The sequence below is a fragment of the Heloderma suspectum genome, chromosome 1 (genome assembly GCF_057233095.1).
Source record: "Heloderma suspectum isolate Gila_16-S chromosome 1, 16-S_ref, whole genome shotgun sequence".
In the NCBI taxonomy this organism is placed as follows: Eukaryota; Metazoa; Chordata; class Lepidosauria; order Squamata; family Helodermatidae; genus Heloderma; species Heloderma suspectum.
This window is the reverse complement of record NC_139458.1, coordinates 33,765,500-33,783,528: the sequence shown is the minus strand read 5'-3', so window position 1 is coordinate 33,783,528 and position 18,029 is coordinate 33,765,500. Positions and strand designations below refer to the sequence as shown.

Below are 18,029 nucleotides of genomic sequence, written 5' to 3'. Positions count from 1 at the left end.
GGGGGTATATCCACCACCCCCTTGTCATGGTCAGATGACTATCTGGTGACGTTGGACTTCTCGGTTCCACAACCCCTCCGTAGGGGTGGAGGACCCATTACAATGGTCCACCCCAGGCGTCTTATGGATCCGAATGGATTCCTGAACGTGCTTGGGGATCCTCTGGAGCACGCAAATGGCCACTCAGTCAAGGCCCTGGTGGGTGGCTGGAATGCCACAATCACTGGGGCATTAGATCAGGTGGCTCCGAAATGCCTTCTCCCCCTGAACAGGGTTCAGACTGCACCATGGTTCTATCCGCCGTTACAAGCTCTGAAACAGGAGGTGAGACAGCTAGAGCGCCAGTGGTGCAAGTCTCACTCCAAAGATGATCAGACACGGGCTAGAGCTGTATCTCCAGCCTATCATGTGTCAGTGAAGGCAGCAAAAAAGGAATATTATGCTGCCTCTATCGCGTCTGCAGAGTGCTGTCCCAGGAGTCTGTTCCAAGTGGTCCGGAGCCTGGTCAGTCTAGTTGCTCCGGAACCTCTGGAGCATTCTAAGATCTCCTGTGAGGCCTTGGCAAGGCACTTTGTGAATAAACTTGATCAGATTAGGACTGTTATTCCATGCGCCGTGGATACAGTTAGCGAGCAAGAAGCAGTCTGTGGCAAACCAGTTTTGTGGAATCAGTTCCAGCTTCTTCCTTCTGATGAAGTGGACAAGGTGCTTTCATCTGTAAGGCTGACCACCTGCTTACTTGATCCTTGCCCATCTTGGCTCATTATGAGCTGCAGAGAGGCTGGGTGAGGGGATCAGGGCGGTGGTGAACGCCTCCCTTGAGGAGGGAGTGATGCCATCAGCCCTCAAGCAGGCAGTGATCTTAAAGAAGCTCTCCTTGGATCCCCAAGTTCTGAACAACTTTCGCCCAGTCTCAAATCTGCCATTTTTGGGCAAGGTGATTGAGCGGGTGGTGGCGATGCAGTTGAAGGCACGCTTGGAAGAAGCAGATTATCTAGATCCATTTCAATCGGGCTTCAGGTCTGGGCACGGGACAGAAATGGCCTTGGTCGCCTTGGTGGATGATATGAGGAGGGCTTTGGATAGGCGCAAATACTCCTTCCTTGTTCTCCTTCTCAGTGGCTTTTGATACTGTTGACCACAGTATCCTCCTGGACCACCTGGAGGGGTTAGGCATTGGAGATACCGTATTACAGTGGTTCCAGTCCTTCCTCTCCAGCAGGTACCAGAGGGTAGCACTGAGAGAGGTGGTGTTGGACCCATGGCGGCTCACTTGTGGGGTGCCACAGGGTTCCATCCTCTCCCCGATGCTATTTAACACCTATGTGAAGCCGCTGGGGGCTATCATCAGGAGGTTTGGGGTGCGGTGCCATCAATATGCGGATGACATGCAGCTCTGCCTCTTCTTTAAATCTTCACCAAGGTTGGCTGTGGAATCCCTGTCCAAATGTCTAGAGACGGTGAATGACTGGATGGGGAGGAACAAGCTGAAGCTGAACCCTGACAAGACCGAGGTACTTTTGGTGGGAGATAGAGGAGGTTGAGGGATATTGACCTGGTGCTGAATGGGGTACAGCTACCCTTGAAAGACCAGGTCTGCAGCCTGTGGGTCATTTTGGACTCCCAGCTGTCCATGGAGGCTCAGGTGTCAGCCGTGAGCTGGACAGCGTTGTGCCAACTCCATCTGATATGGCGGCTGTGCCCCTACCTTCCCGACCATCTGCTCCCATCAGTAGTACATGCCCTGGTCAACTCTCGTCTAGACTACTGTAATGCGCTCTACGTGGGGTTACCCTTGAAGACGGTTCAGAAGCTGAAGCTGGTGCAGAATGCAGCATCTCATCTGATTAAGGGCAGCCACTGGTGTGATCACAACACTCCGATGCTGATGGAGTTGCACTGGTTACCAGTTGTTTCCCGGGCCAAATTCAAGGTGTTGGTTTTGACCTTTAAAACCCTATATGGTTCCGGCCCAGCCTATCTTAAGGAGCACCTCCAGCAACACCAGACAGGCTGTTCAACAAGATCAGCCTTGGATGGCCTTCTCTCTGTCCCATCAACCAGGACAGCTAGACTGGTGAGGACAAGGGAGAGGGCCTTCTCTGTGGTGGCCCCACACTGTGGAACTCCCTCCCTAGGGAACTCTGCCATGTCCCCTCTTTAATGAGCTTCCGCCACGCATTGAAAACTTGGTTGTTCCAGCAGGCATTTGGGTGGGCTAGGGAAATTTTAGAAAATGTTTTAATTTGTAATTTTATTGTTTTTAAACTGTTTGTATTATTGTACATCGCCCAGAGTGGCCAGGTGACTGGCCAGATGGGCGATTAAGAAATTTATTAAAATAGTAAGTGAATAATCCCAATTACACAACTCTCATGGTACAACTTGAGAAACCGTTCAATGAAGATAAAATTTAGTAGGCCGTAACTCAAAGCTTCTTCATTACTATCTTCATTGAGCTTTGTTGTTACTTTATATCAATACAATGAACAGCCAGAGCAGTAAAAAGGCAAACTACCGTTAAACAAAAAGGCTGGTAAAGACAGGAGGGGTGGGTCAGGATGCGTAGGTTTTGCTCATTTTCAGTTTGCTTGCTATCTTTCAGATTTTTATACACTAAATAAAATAAAAACTTTAACCAAGAATATCAAAGTAGCTTCAAGGAAGCAAACTGTTAGACAACCAGAAGGGAGCACTTACAGGATTACAAAAGTCTTGGCAAAACTCTGTCTCACTGTACTATTTTGAATATAGGTGCTGACATTTTCAATTGCCATGGCAAACGTGCTGCTACTGTCTAGCCAGCATGACAAGTCCCAGCCAGTCCTCCCAACCTTGGAGTTGCAGAGGTGATAGCTAGATGGCTATATGATACCTTGTTTTCTGGGAACTGACTTTCCCTCACAGGCAGTGTGGAGAAGCCCTGTGGTCTGCGCTTGCAAAAGAAGTGTGAAGCGGCTGAAACGGGGTGTTCCGGGGTGGGCGGAAATGCCTGTATGCCCTGTGTGTCATATGGCAGCCTCCTCTCCCGCTCTGCCCTCCTGTGGCTAGACAGCCAAAAGTGGCTGTCTAGCCAAAAATGCAGGGCAGGAGGAGCGTGGAGGGAATGATCCCCTCTGTCCTTCTCCTGCCCTGCACTGGATAGGCAGTCACCTCCGAGTTCAGAGGCAGCCACGTATCTGCATAGGATTGTGCCCTTAATGTATAAACCTTACACAGTTAAAAGTAGAATTCACATTAGCAATGTATTAGATAAGAACCCATGCAGATCATGAATCACTTTTGTACGGCCGCTATCCTCATGTCTGAGAATATAGGAAGCTACCTTATACCAGGTCAGATTTATTGATGTAGCCTAGTATTACCTAGGATCTCCAGGGTCTGAGAGACAGCCCTTTCCCATTACCTACTTTTATTGGGAAAAACCTCTTCCATCTTAATGAGAGGGGGAAAAATAAGACCAGCTTATCTGTAACGCTCAGGAGTCCAAAGACATCCTCAGAGCTGAACATAAACTGTAGCTAATAGTTTAGAGTAAATATGTTTAAGGATGTTTTACCCAATTTTATAATGTAAACTGCTTTGAGAATTTTGCTGAAAGGTGGTATATAAATATTCTAAATAAAATAGGGCGCAAGTGTCATAATTTCTATGTTCAGCTCACCAGTCTGTGGGTCTGATTCATTACTTTGAACATCTCAGTTTGACAGTGCTAAGTCTTTTATTCACTCCAAGTGAATAATGCTGAACCACAGCTATCAGGGGAATTAGCAGACACACAATACTGTCTACAATGCCTGGAAAATACCTATGGTTAAATACCATGTTACACAAGCGGACTTCCCCTTGTCCTTCCCACTGCAACCTCCCACACACTGCCCAAATCTGCTCTGCCAGAGCAGTTCTGAGGGGTGTGCAGGTGTAGGGAAAATTTGATCCGTCAGCAGCATGTATTCTGCCGGAGGAGCAATCCCAATTTGCTAGAATTCTACCTATCTTTGGGCAAATGTCTGATATGCAAACTTGGTGAAAAGTGAACTTTCACTTCAAGCATATGTAATCATCAGCTGACATTTATCTCTGAAGTTTCCTAACATATTAATTTAGCTCAACTAGTTTGATATTTCAGTCAACTGAGATTAACTAATGGTTGCCTTCTAAATGTCTGAGGAACTGCCACTTCCACTGTTATTCCCAAAATAGTACAAACCTATCATGTGTCTATCACCACAGGTTGCATCCAGTGGTGGCTTTATGCTAGCACAGATCACTTCCACTCACACAAGGATTCGCCAATACCTTCTAGCCACTGCAGGCTCCCCCCAAAACTGTTCCTGAGGTTTGGGGGAGAGTATGGAAGAGTTTGGGATATGGTGCAGCGGGCTGCAGCAGATCATGGGATTTGCCTTGTACAAGCAGAAATGCTTTCTGCAAGTGCAAATCTACTAATGGTTACAACCCCGTGTGACTAAACTATGTTCTTCTATAATGGGGAAATACAGGCATTCAATCAGTTGTGGCAGAGTCAAAGAGTCATTTCCTTTCCATTATTAATATAGTGTCACCAATGCACATGGCACTTTACAAAAAGAAAAAGACAGGCCTCTACCCCGAGTAGCTCATAATGTGACTTATAACAACAGAAGATTAGGGTAGCAAAGTAACAGGATGATTATATACAAATCTAGTTACAGTTTCAGTTGGTGATGAAAAGGGACTAAAGGGAAACACCTCACAGAAGAGGTGGGTTTTGAGAACAGATTTGAAGGGAGAGAGAGGTGCGATTAAGAAGGTGAAATGGGAGGGAGGGCCAGGCATAAAGGATATAATGGGGAGTGATCAGAGTCCATTAAAAAGGCAGGAGAAGTGGTGGGATGGCAGAATTAGAAGAATGAAGGTCACAAGCAGAGTTATGATGAGAAAAATAAAGAAAAGCTATGGTCGAGCAAGGCTGTGCAGAGCTTGGAAGGTAAGGGCAAGGAGTTTGTGCAGGATCCTGAAGGGAAGCAAGCACAGGGATCTGAGCAGGGACATTGCAACTAATGCAGTATATGATCTGAGTAGACCTCAATGTAGAAATAAATCAAAATTGTCTCAACAATGAGAAAGGTGGTTTTGGATAGAGGTGAAAAGTACAGTAAGGGAATATCTGAGAAGAGGGTTGTCTAGTCGTCAAGGTGGGAAACACCCAGAGCGTGAACCAGTTTTAGCAGAGGGAACCAAGAGGATGAGATAGATTCTTGCATCTCTATATGGGGAACAGATACATGATTTGGCAACAGACACATGATTTGGCAACAGAGTGAATATGGGGAGCGAAGAAGAAGGAAGAATCAAAACTAAAGCCAAGGTTCATACCTGAATAGGATGGATATAAATGCATATGGTAAAGAGAGGAGGGCTTGGGAGGAAAACTTAAGAGTTCAGTGTTGGATGGCTTGAGTTTGAGATGGCAATGAAATATCCAGGAAGAAATAAACAGGCAGCTGGAGATGTGGAAATGGATGGCAGGGGGAAGGATCCAAGGTGGAGAGGTGTAACTAGGTGTCATTAACATACCAGTGGTACTGAAAATCAAGGGCCTAGAAGTAGCACCTTGAAGAAACTCAACAAAGAAGAGGCAAAGCTGAGGAAGTTCATCTCCAGTTCTTTTTGTGGTTTGTTTTCTTGTTTTTAAACTGCTTTATCTGTTTCTACTATTTTTATTATACAAGAGTAGTAAAAAAATTTTTTTTTAAAGGTAAGTGTTTAAATTGTTGCATGCTGCTCCAAGCACTGGGCAAAATCAAGTGTCATGTGAGCAGACTTCCACTCACACAAAGGGACTTCCCCTTCCTCCCCCCTGCAGCCATCCACCCATTCCGAATCTGCTATCCCCCAGCCCTATGGCACAGATTGAGGGTATGTGGGAGGGGCTCCAGGGGGAGGGCGAATCACTCCCCTCCCAACTTTCCTGATAGAAGACATTCTGTCAGCAGGAGGAGCTACTCAGATACAACCCAATGTGATTACAGTTGAAGGATGGTATATACCGACTCTTAAGTACATGTTAAACTAATCAGAAAAACAGTAGTTCAAGTATCTTCCCTCCCCTGAATTATTCCTACTTAGTCACTCTTCTGGCCACTACTTCCATTATTAAATTAAGCTGGAGAACCAATTGCTGTCCCTTAAATTAAACACTTCATCTACTTCTACACACTGAATTTCAAGAAAGACTCCTAAACAGGCTCTAAACCTGACAAAACAATACCGCAGCATGCCTGTGCATGCATTCTAGGATCATTTATAAAAGCAAGTCTTGCATTTCATGTATCGCTATCAGACTTTAAAATCAACCAACACCAAATGGTATGCCTGTTTACGATAGAACCATATTTATGGCTTAGCAATATAATCCAAATATATAAGGATATTCATTTAAATTAAATACCTACCAGTATCAAAACCTCAGAATGCTCCGATGATGTTAAATAGGGAAAGGGAGAGAATAAAAAAAATAAAAAAATACTGATCTAGGACTGTTGTGAGTCAGATATAGGAGACTCCAGTTCAAATTCTCCCATTATCCACAGAACTTCACGGCCACTTCACACACTGTTTTTTCAAGTCTGTGCTTGAAATTGCAAAGAATACTACAGAGACATCATATATAGAGATACCCAACAGGGAACCAATACTGCACACTCAGTAGGGTGCTGCAGCCACTCTGTGGCAAATCTGAGTTTGCCACAGTGATATCTGTTACATTTCACCTTATCCTATGTCCCCAAGAGGTTGCGAAAGTGAGAAGAGGTTTTAAAACACATCACTCGGAACCAACTGGTGTCACCCTACTGATAGAATGTTCTTTGGGCCAGCAAAGGCTTCTTTTGACAGAAAAGCGAGGGTGGTGATTTTCAATGATTTCCCCTTTCCCCTGAGGGCCCCCCCCACCTCCCATGCTGTTCCAAAGGATCCCCCAACCCTGTGGAGTAGATATAGATGGGGCACAGAGGACCATAGAGGCAAGTGGAGATCGCCAAAAAATCATCCCTTTCCTCATTCAGCTGACACACCTCCACTAGAACAAAGAGCATTCTGACATCCAAGTGTCAGCAACTGGATACAACCACTTTGTATAATGAAAAATGTTGAAATGATAGGAGCTAAAATGTACAGGGTACAGCATAAAGTTACCTGAACTTTGCATGTTCCTATAGGCCAAACGAACTATCACCTATAGTTACATTCTGAATTGCACCCCACAAAGAGATTAGACGGCCCATGAACAAAATGGGGCGGAGGGGATTTCATTTTTTCCAGGCCTTCATATCTCCAACCAATTCAGTGAAATCCATTTCAATCAGTTATCAGTAATGCTATTCACAGAAGGCGTGTAGTGTAGCTTGCTTTTCTCCACTTAGAACACCAATGATTTTTTGTAGAGGCCTGCAGGCCTCACATACCCTCTGGGATTGTAATCCTGAGGGGAAAGAAGTACTTCAAGGAAATTTCTAGCCCTCATAGTTGCAGAGGAAAAGTTATTAATGTATGATGGCATAATTTATTAATGCATAATTTACTGATGCAATCTGCCACTCTAAACAAGTTGCCCATCCCTGTTGCAGGCTATATCATGTGGCATTCCAATACACTGAAAGATAAATGGTTTTTATCTTTTGTATCATCATACTTTACATAATCATCATCTAAATGGTGCATGTGCTTGTTAGAAAATCCCATTCTTATTTTTGTAAGCTTCAGAACACACAATGACCTGGTTTACACAACACAACAACCCACTGTGGCTTAATTTACCCGCAGAGACTGTTGCATTGTGCTGGGCGCTCACAAGCAACATTTTTGCATGGAGCCCATGGGCTCCCAGCTTGATGAGGCTTGTTTTGTCATGCAAACCCAGGTGGCTGGGTTGTTCGAGGGTCAGACAACCCTCAAATAACCCATGGCTCCTGATGTGTGAACAGGCCCAGTGGCTCTATCCAAAGGTAATGCCAAATCAGTTCTGGCAATCTGGAACATCCTGTAGCCTCGCATATGCCCTCCTCACCCTCTTAGGTTATCATTTGCCATGACATCTGAATTGGAAAGCTATGGTTAACACTAATCTAAACCATGGTTCGCAAACATATTTCAAACCATGGTTTCAAGTGCTGCTTTGGTGGCAAGCTGTAGCCATAACTTACCATGATGCCCAGATTGGCAAACAAGTGAAAATCAAGAAGTGGAAGAAATTGCATGCAAGTATGCAGGGTGCTCCCAGCCACCAAAGTGACTGGGAGCACCCAGTTACCAAAGTTTACCTCTGAACTGAGTCAATATGACAAGTTCATTAAATGCTCTTAGAGCCAACATAAGGCTTTCAGCCTCCTCAATGTGTCTAGTCCACTATCACTAACAATTTCATGGGACTGAATTCTTGCCTAGGTAACAATTGTACTCTGATTTAATAAACAAGACACTGGAATGGAAAAATAAGATCTAAAAAAAAATATAATCAGGATAATAGCCTGATTTTCTATATTTCCTTCATGCTTGAGAACCTTAAGATTCTACAAAGAGCCTGCTTCAGATACAGATGAGAAAGTTTGTGTAAGATGAGCCATGGTTAAAGGAAGAAAACATAATTATGTGATCAGATCCCAAAACAAGAGAGCTCTCCAGACATGTGTACTCGTCAGCAGAAAAATGCCTACAGGGCCCTTGGAGATAAGCCCTACAATGCATCCCATGTAAAAAATTAACTGATCCCAGGAAAACAATTGGAATTGTAGCACTACACTTCTGTGTATGCTGTAACTCACCACTGAAAGCACAAAAAAATGCCAAATCCTGTAAGGCAAGTCTCTCAACAATCACAAGGTAGATAGGTTTCGGGGGAACAGGGGGCTTCAGCTGTGGACTTCAGAAGAGGTGCATGACCACCTGAAGAGTGGTAAATGTCCAGCTGAAACGCACTAAGTTTCTCCCTACACACATTACACTTTAGACTGCAATTGATGGTACATACTAAACTATTTCTAGCCACTTATCTCAGTGGTTCCTCTCCACTGAGTGGTTCATTGATTCCATCTTTATCCCAGCTTTTAACTACTGGTGCCCAAGGCAGCTGACAAACAGACAAACATTACAGAAAGAGATCAACACATTCCATACCCACACAAAACTCCATCAGCAACTTTCAGACATACCGAAGCTAGCTTACCAGTCTTGCACTGCCATCTAAACTTCCCATGCAGCTATACCAGTGGGCCTCCCTGGAGAAAGACTGGCCAGGTCATGACTGACAATGGATGTTATAACCACAAAACTGTTAGCAAAACCACTACCTTCACATGCATTGAGAAAAGCCGCGAGGATTATCTAGAAAGAAACAATTAGCTCTGCCAGGGTTTTAAGGGACAAACCAACCCCAATGTGAATGTTGAGCGGTGTGCTGAATACTTTACAATGTAGTACTCATTCTCATAACTCTACAGAATAGTTCAGCACAAGTCTTGGTTTACAGGTGGGGCAGTGGAACTGAGAAGTAATGACCTGCTCAAGGCTTCTAAGTGAAAACTATAGGAAACAGCACATACAAAGGGCAGGTGGGTGAGGAGAATGGGGCTTGGATGCATTTGTTCAGCACACACAAGTCATACACCATACAATGAACCCGATGTTGGATCTTTGCCCGTATAACCTGCAGGGCCAGCACAGGCAGCCATGCAAAGCGATCCTATGCATGCTTACTTAGAAGTAAATCCCACTGTGTCCAACAGGACTCACTCCCATTTAAGTGCGTATAGGATTGCAGTTTTACTACAACAGACCAAGGAACACTCTGTACGGAATCCCCCAGCGCCACATTGTTACTATTTATCCAGTGCCACCAAGTTTTCAAGGTGCCTTGCAAATCATACCCCTTTGGGGAGATTCCTTCAATGCCTGTCCATCACTTGAGTGCCAACTTGAAGTAAGGGAGAAGTTCCTGTGCCCGCACAAACTTAAAGGAAGACTTGAACCAAGGTCCATATTCAAACACCCTAAATCCCCAAAGTTACTGTCGTAAAGGTTATTGAACCCGGAGGGGTGTGTGTGTGTGGGGGGGAAGAGAGACAAAAAGAGAAAGTATAACAAAGTGGGGGGGGGGAAGAGAGACAAAAAGAGAAAGTATAACAAAGCAGCTTAGGGTGGCAAAAGCTTAGGTAGGGTCAAGTCTCCTTGCTTCAAGAGTAGAGAATGGAAACCAGGCAGAAAGCAAAGGCTGAGATGAAGGGGCGGGCGGGGGGGGGGGAGCAAAGGATGAGCCGGGAGACGTGTGTCGCCCACTATGACAGGAGGCATGAAAAGAAAAGAAAAGAAAAGAAAAACGGGGGGGGGGGAGAGAAGAAAGATAAAGGGCGGGTGTTTGCCACAAGTGTAAAGAAAGGGGCTGTCAGAAGCGCACCACCTTCGGCTCAGGAGAATCCGGGCTGAAGCAGAGAGGCCGTCAAGAGAAGAGGGAGCCGAGCGGTGCCTGAAGCCTCGGGACTTGGGGTCGCCCGCCCGCCTGTCGCCCCAGAGCCTCGACGGGTTTTGAGGCGGGCGGGAGGGACGGGGCGAGAGAGAAACTCCTCGCAGCCCAGCCCTTCAGGGACAGGGGGCGCTTGGGGAGGAAGCCGGGGCTGCTGCTAGGCGCGGGGGAGAAGAGCGAGGAAGGCGTCCTGCGGCCAGCCCTGCAGCCCCACAGGGCCGGGTGCGGTGTGGGGAGACCGAGGGGGGCTACAGACCCCCGCCGGTGCCACTTCCGCGCGCGCCCCTTTCCCTCCCACTCACCGCGCGCGCCTTTAAGCGCCACCCGGAGCCTCCATTATCCCCGGCTGGGCCCCCGGCGCCGGCCCCCGACTCAGCGGCTCTCGCTGCCCCCTCCTCGGTCTGCTCCGGCCGCCGTCGCGGCCGCCATTTTGATCCACAGCTCCGGCCAGACTCGTTCGGGCGGGGAAGGGGGGGGGGAGGAGGAGGAGGAGGAGGAGGGGGGGGGAGGAGAGAGGGCGGGGCGGGGAGGAGTAATGGCGGAGTCTGCGCAGTGGCGCCTGCGACACGTGGTTTGCTCAGGTGGGGAGGGGGATCGGAGGGGAGGGCTTCGGGGAAGAGCAGACGCTCGTCCGCGGAGTCTGGGTGACGCGAGGGAGGGCGGGAGCATGGCGGTGCTTACTCGTGAGTAAGTATAAGAACATAAGAAGAGCCGTGCAGGATCAGACAAGGGTCTGGCTAGTCCAGCATTCTGTTCGCACGGCGGCCAGCCCGCTGCCCACGGGAAAGACACAAGCAGGACAGGAGTGCAGCTGCGCCCTCCCACCCGTGTCCCCCAGCAACTGGTGCACATAGGCTCACCGCCTCTGATACTGGAGGTAGCACAGAGCCATCAGGACTAGTAGCCATGGATAGCCTCCTCCTCCAGGGATCTGTCTAACCCCATTTTAAGGCCGTCCAAAGTGGTGGCCATCACTACATCTTCTGGAAGTGAGTTCCATAGTTTAACGATGCGCTGTGTGAAGAAGTCCTTCCTTTTATTTGGCCTGAGCCTCCCGCCAGTCCGCTTCATGGATGACCCCAGGTTCTAGTATTATGATGTAGGGAGAAAAATGTCTCCCTATCCACCTTCTCCACACTTTTTGTACACCTCTGTCATATCTCCACTTACCCTTTTTCTAAGCTAAACAATCCCAGCTGTTGTTCCTTTCCTCATAGGGGAGTTGCTCCAGCCCCTTGATCATTTTAGTTGCCCTCCTCTGAACCTCTTCCAGCTCTACAATATCATTTTTTTAGGCATGGTGACCAGAACTGTACACAGTATTCTTAAGTGTGGTCGCACCACAGATTTCTATAAAGGCAGGCAGTTTTATCAGCAGTTCCCTTCCTAATTATGCCTAATGTGGAGTCTGCCTTTTTTTACAGCAGTCACGCACTGGGTTGACATTTTCATCAAGCTGTCTGCCCAACCCCCACCCTCACCCCCAGATCTCTTATTTGGTTGGTCACCGCTAGCTTGGATCCCATCAGGTTATACTTGAAGTTGGGTTTTTTTGCCCCAATGTGCATCACTTTGCACTTGCTTACATTGAACTGCATTTGCCATTTAGATGCCAGTTTGAAGAGATCCTTTTGGAACAAGGATTCAGGTACAAGGATTCAGTTACTGGCAGTTGGTGGCTGGGTTGCAAACTCTGAGAAACAACTCAGAGTTTGCAACCCAACAACAATCCTTGGTTTCTCTTCCAGGGTTATTCGTGGTTAAAAGCCCATAGTTAAACCATGGTGCAGGGTTCGCATGTAACAACACAACCCATGATTCAACAACAATCCATACTTGACCCATACTCTGGGTTGGCGTTATGTGCGAACCAAACCTCTGTCTCTGCATCTTTACGGTTTTTGCAGAACCTTCCTTTACAGTCCCTTCCTCCTCATAGAACTCATAAAATCATAGGGTTGGAAGGGGCCTACAAGACCATCGAGTCCAACCCCCTGCTCAATGCAGGAAGCCTGATTCCCAGGCGGTCTCCCATCCAAGTACCAACCAGGGCTGACCCTGCTTAGCTTATGAGATCAGACGAGATCGGGCACATCCAGCCCTTTGGCCTAACATGGATGTGACTCACTTGCAATCATATTCTGGACCCTCCCATCTACCTCCATTCGCAATGCACTCAAAGTAAAATGAGTACAACTGTTTCCTGCGTGGAATATTGGAAGTTGTAAATATTTTGACAAGAACTCAAACAGTAACTTATTTTGCACACTTAGAAAATCTTCTAAAGTCTATAAATTGATTCCATGCCCAGCTGTTTTTATATAAATTTGAGTAAATTCTTCAGACACAGATGTATGCGTTTTGCTGTGGTTTGTCTTTGCACACATCTAGCAATTTAAATAATTCTAGACAGATAGATAGATAGATAGATAGATAGATGGCGGTGTTATTGTTGCATGCTTACTGAGGAATAAGTATTATTAAAGTCAGTTATATTGACATCTGAGTAAATATAAGCAGTCAGGCTACATAGCTCCTGATATTCTTTTATTATTCACTTGCAAGAAACACTCAGACCTCAGAAGCCTCTCTGGTACCAGTGGCAATGTATTAACTGGAAGGACCTCGTCTTCTAAATGCATTGTTTTGTTTTATATGCTAGTATCTCGAAATGCATCTGTAGTATATGGTTGGAAAACTTTTATAACTAAGCAGCACCTGTGGTTTGGAGTCAAGGTTAGGGTTTCTTTGCACTGGATGCTACAGAGATACAACTAAAAGATGGCTCATGCTCTTCAAAGCTTGCAGTCTGTGGCCTTGATTCGGCATAAAACACCAGGTGAGCACCACTGCGGAATCAAAGAGTGTTAGTTACTATTCATTCTGAAAATTAAAACAGGGCACCTGGAGTCTCTAGCCTTGATGCCATGCTCATACACAGAACTGTTCTTTCATCCACTCCACTCAGGACTGTCTAATTCTGTATTCCTCAGTCACCTAAGCTATGACTTTATTGTCTGACGGATCAAAGAATTTTAGTATAATTGCTTTTTTCTGGCTAGTTGGCCTTTCAGTGTTTCAGGGCAATATAGATCAAAGTAAGAAAGCACTGTCCTTACTGTGCTGTATATTCACTAGTAATTAGGTGCAAAGGATGGTAGTGAAATCTACCAAGATATACTGAGTTTCATTCTGCTAACTATGCATTTTAGTGAGGAAACAAACAAACTGGTGTCTCTGGGCGTACTGGAAGAACTACTGGCAAGTTTTTTTCCCTACCTTTCTTGTTACTGGAATGTCTTTCTTGCTACTTGATTATTACAGTCTGTTTAAAAAAAATTAAATAGTTTAAAATCTCTTCATAATGCTGTCTACATTATGTCAATATCAAGTGCTGCAGTCTGTATCTGAATTACACATGCATGCACATCCCAGCTCCTATTCTGTTTTTAAAAACAACAGTGAGATTCTTTTCACAGATCTTTCACATCACATCTAGTTTGGACCTCTGAAATGTATGTTTTGAAGAAAGAAAGGGAGATGACATCTATTTAAAATGGTGTTTTCATGTTGAAGAACAAACCATTTCAGCTTATTATTAATACTGCACTGCATAGTAAGAAGCAGAGACATCACCTTGCCGACAAAGGTCCGTCTAATCAAAGCTATGGTTTTCCCAGTAGTAATGTATGGCTGTGAGAGCTGGACTATAAGGAAGGCTGAGCGCCGAAGAATTGATGCTTTCGAACTGTGGTGCTGGAGAAGACTCTTACGAGTGCCCTGGACTGCAAGGAGGTCAAATCAGTCTATCCTAAAGGAAATCAACCCTGACTGCTCATTGGAAGGACAGATAATGAAGCTGAAGCTCCAATATTTTGGCCACCTAATGCGAAGAGAAAACTCCCTGGAAAAGACCCTGATGCTGGGAAAGACTGAAGGCAAAAGGAGAAGGGGACGGCAGAGGATGAGATGGCTAGATAGCATCACAGATGCAATGAATATGAACTTGAGCACGCTCCGGGAGAGAGCGCAGGACAGGAAGGCCTGGCGTGCTATGGTCCATGGGGTCACGAAGAGTCGGACACGACTGAACAACAACAACAACAACAAGAATGCCTCTTAAAACCAGCCATCAAGTTTTAGCTTTCTACCATCTTTAGTATAAGCTGCAGCAGCAAAAAAAATCAAGATAGAACGCAGACCTTTGAGAACAGCATGGAAGACAGAGCAAGCAAGGGTGGAGTCAACTCACTTGAATATGATTGGGGAGTGAATCAGCACCTTCCAGCTGGGTGTGGCTGACATTCCTACAATTCGGCCTCATAACGCTGACTATTGCAAAATTAAAACCTTTTGTCTGGAATATGAGTGGTGCATCATCTACTTGAACCACACCTCAGTGAAATATAGCGAAAGCTTTTTCATAATTGGATTGGAAGATGCTTGGACACCAAACCTGAGTGTTGAGTCAAAGGAGCAGAACAGGAGGCGTGGGTGGTGATGCTTCCAAAAAAGGCAGCCAAAACCTTAAAGACACCAAGGACTAGTAAGTGTAGATGAGCAAGGGTAAACAGAACACATAGTAGGAAAATAATAGCCAGAGATCGAAGGAAAAGACCTGAGCAAGGTACTCAACAGTAGCTCCTTATCCCTGCCTTGCAGAAGGTGAGGCAAAAACTAAGGCTAATTTGACTAAAGAATTTGCCTATCCTGTCCTAACTGGCTCTGGCCTCCCAGCAACCTAGAGAAAAGAAAGTATGAAGAGGCTGCAGGAGATTGGTCAATAACTCTTCCTACAGCAACAGGAATGTGCCTCCCAGCAAGCTTCGTCTCCTTCAACCTACCTGACGTGTCTATTTTTGTACTGCTGCGAAGCAGACCATAAGATCAGACTTAAAGTCAGTAGATCAGAGGGCCATGTATGTGTATGCATGTGTGTGTTAGTTAATGTTTCTTAAGGCACAATCCTATGCATGTTTAAGGCACAATCCTATGCATGTTTAGACAGAACAAAGTTCTACAACTCCCAGCATTCCCCAACCAGCTATGCTGGCTAGGGAATGCTGGGAGTTGTAGAAGTTTGTTCTGACTAAACATGCATAGGACTGCACCCTTACTGACTTTTCATAGGTCTCACAGAGCACAAATGTAAGAACTATCACGACAGATGACAGCGTAGTGTTACAATACAGTTGTGATAGTTTGATCGATGAAGGGCATCCATATATTAGTGCAAGGGTGGGCAAACTTTTCGGAGTTGAGGGCCACTTGGGGAAAGTGGTCAGGGGTCATGCACTGGTGGTGGCTGAGGCCAAATCCCAAAGTAGGTGGGGTCAAAGTCAAAAGTGGATGAAGTCACCCCCTTTCTCTCCCATTCATTCATTCGTTCATCATCCAACCATTCACCCTCCCATTCATATCTTCTCTAGCGCTCTCCTTCTCTCTCTCTCTCTCTCACACACACACACACACACACTTGCACACACACATGCACCATCTCAGGGAGCTAGAGCAATGCACTCTAAAACACCCCCCTCTCATTTCTAACCTCCCATTCTGTCTCTTTTACACACAACCTGAAATCCACCTATCCTAATTCATATACTTTTCTTCCATCTGCCTCCCCCACCCACACGCAGCTTCCTTTCCCCTGTTCACACCCTTTATCCCATTCACACATTTACCTTCCATGCAGCATCAGGAAGAAGAGGTTATAATTAGGGTGCCAAACTTGCTGGCAGCTTCCTGAAATATCTGCTATACATCAGTAGTTTGCCTCCCAAAGTTTAAGAGAAGATCACAGGTCTAGAAGTTTCATACACTTGTCCCGTTCCTGCCAGTCCTGCCATGTGGGTCATATCCTGCCTTATCAAGAGTGGTACTGTGTGTTAAGGACAAGGATAATCAGTTTAGTAGGGGACCTATCCAGCATGGAGCACAGGAAGAGAGATGTTTCAGCAATGACTAGGTTCCAACTCAGCAGCTTTCTAGGTGATGTTACTGTCCAACCCCTTCCTGGCTTGTCTTTGTGGCCCTGCTCCAGACCATGCACCCGCTTCATAGGGCTTCGGGATATTTGATGTGTTGCTACTGGAGTACCACGCCTCCAGCTTCGGGCCTCCATCTGGACGTGCTGCTGCCTTTGCTGTTGGGGTCTTGAAGGTGATCTCAGTAGGTCTTGTGGAGGGGGATGGGACCAGTCAGGACACTTTGCTTCTTCCAACACCATGAGCTTCTCAAGTGGGGCATCCCTCTGGGCAGTGGTCTCAGAAGGGCTATTGGCATTCTCTGACTCCCCTTGTTCCCCTCAAACACTAGGGTCAGAAATAGGATCCTCCCCCTCCTCTGATGAGGGGCAGATGCTCTCCTGCAAGGGTCTGAATTAGTGGCCAAATACTGATTAGATATTGTTGTTTTAGCAAAGAGCTAAACTAAACATGGCATTCATGCCAATGGGGGATGCAAATACCAACTTCAAAAGAGCAATTTTCCTTTATACTGCAGCAGGGGAGGAAAGGGTTACATTCCTCTTCCCGCTGTGATCCAGATAATTCTCAACCCCCCAGTAGCTGCTATTTGCAAGTGCAAAGACACATTTAACATCTGGTTTGACTGAGCATGGTTTATAAAGTCAGGACAAAATAAATCTGAGTTTTTACTTGGAATTTCTAGAATGGCCGTGCACTGGCAAGGAAGATAAACTGGGAATGAAAGTCATCTGGTTCTTTATGTATTAAGTAAGAGTACATCTCTTTACTGCAGGCATGGGCCACCTGTGGTCCGCAGGTCTTGGACAGATAGGGTAAAAACCAACATAAGTCCTACTTGGAGTAGACCCATTGAAATGAATGGGGTTTAAGCTAGTCATGACTAACTGAAGTCCCATTCACTTCAGTGGGTCTACCCTACATAGGACTTATGTTGGATTTTACCCATAGTACTCAAGGCAGGACATAACATTGATAGAGCAGACTTGGATCTAGTACAGCAGAAGGTGAGACCTAAGCTTAAGTCTGTGTCTCAACGTAAAGTCTTTTTTTAGGCTTGCTAAGCAATAACAGTGTATTTTTACCCAATTCAGCATCAGCATAGGCTTCATTACCAAGCTTTTGCAGGAGGAAGTCAGATTCCATTGGGGTCAAGACCAGGCAATCATTTCTGCAGAAGCCAAGAAAGGGCTGAAGTCATCCACCCTTCTTATTCATCATGACAGCCAGGAAGAGCGTACTTTGCAGCATAACCTCTCTCTCTCTCTGGACTGTGGGAGGTGGTAGCCCACCCTGAATGTTTGAACGATCCAAGCACCCTCTTATGCATCTAAATCACTTGAAGCCATCTGCCTCCATCGTGGGCTTCTTGAATTCGCTCTGCTTGGCCCAGCTTCCTTGCCTCAGAGAGGCCCTCAGTGGGCTTTCTTCCTAGTACGAAGAGGCCAAGAGTGACACCAGGGCAGCTCCAGGATAAGGGCAGGAAATGCTGCTCAAAGAATCATGGCACTATATGAACACCGTGTTATTTCTGCTCCTGATAC

At 46.0% G+C, this 18,029-nt stretch overlaps 1 protein-coding gene across 3 annotated transcripts in view; it reads right to left on the bottom strand.

Annotated features, from left to right (window-relative positions):
- BTBD7 (BTB domain containing 7) overlaps positions 1-10,953 on the bottom strand; it is a 78,667-nt gene extending 67,714 nt beyond the window's left edge. For all 3 annotated transcript variants that reach the window (XM_084840249.1, XM_084840266.1, XM_084840257.1), the window contains exon 1: positions 10,801-10,953. The gene's annotated coding sequence lies outside the window, so the exon portion shown is untranslated. The remainder of the gene's footprint in view (positions 1-10,800) is intronic.
- Between the last annotated feature and the right edge of the window lie 7,076 nt (positions 10,954-18,029).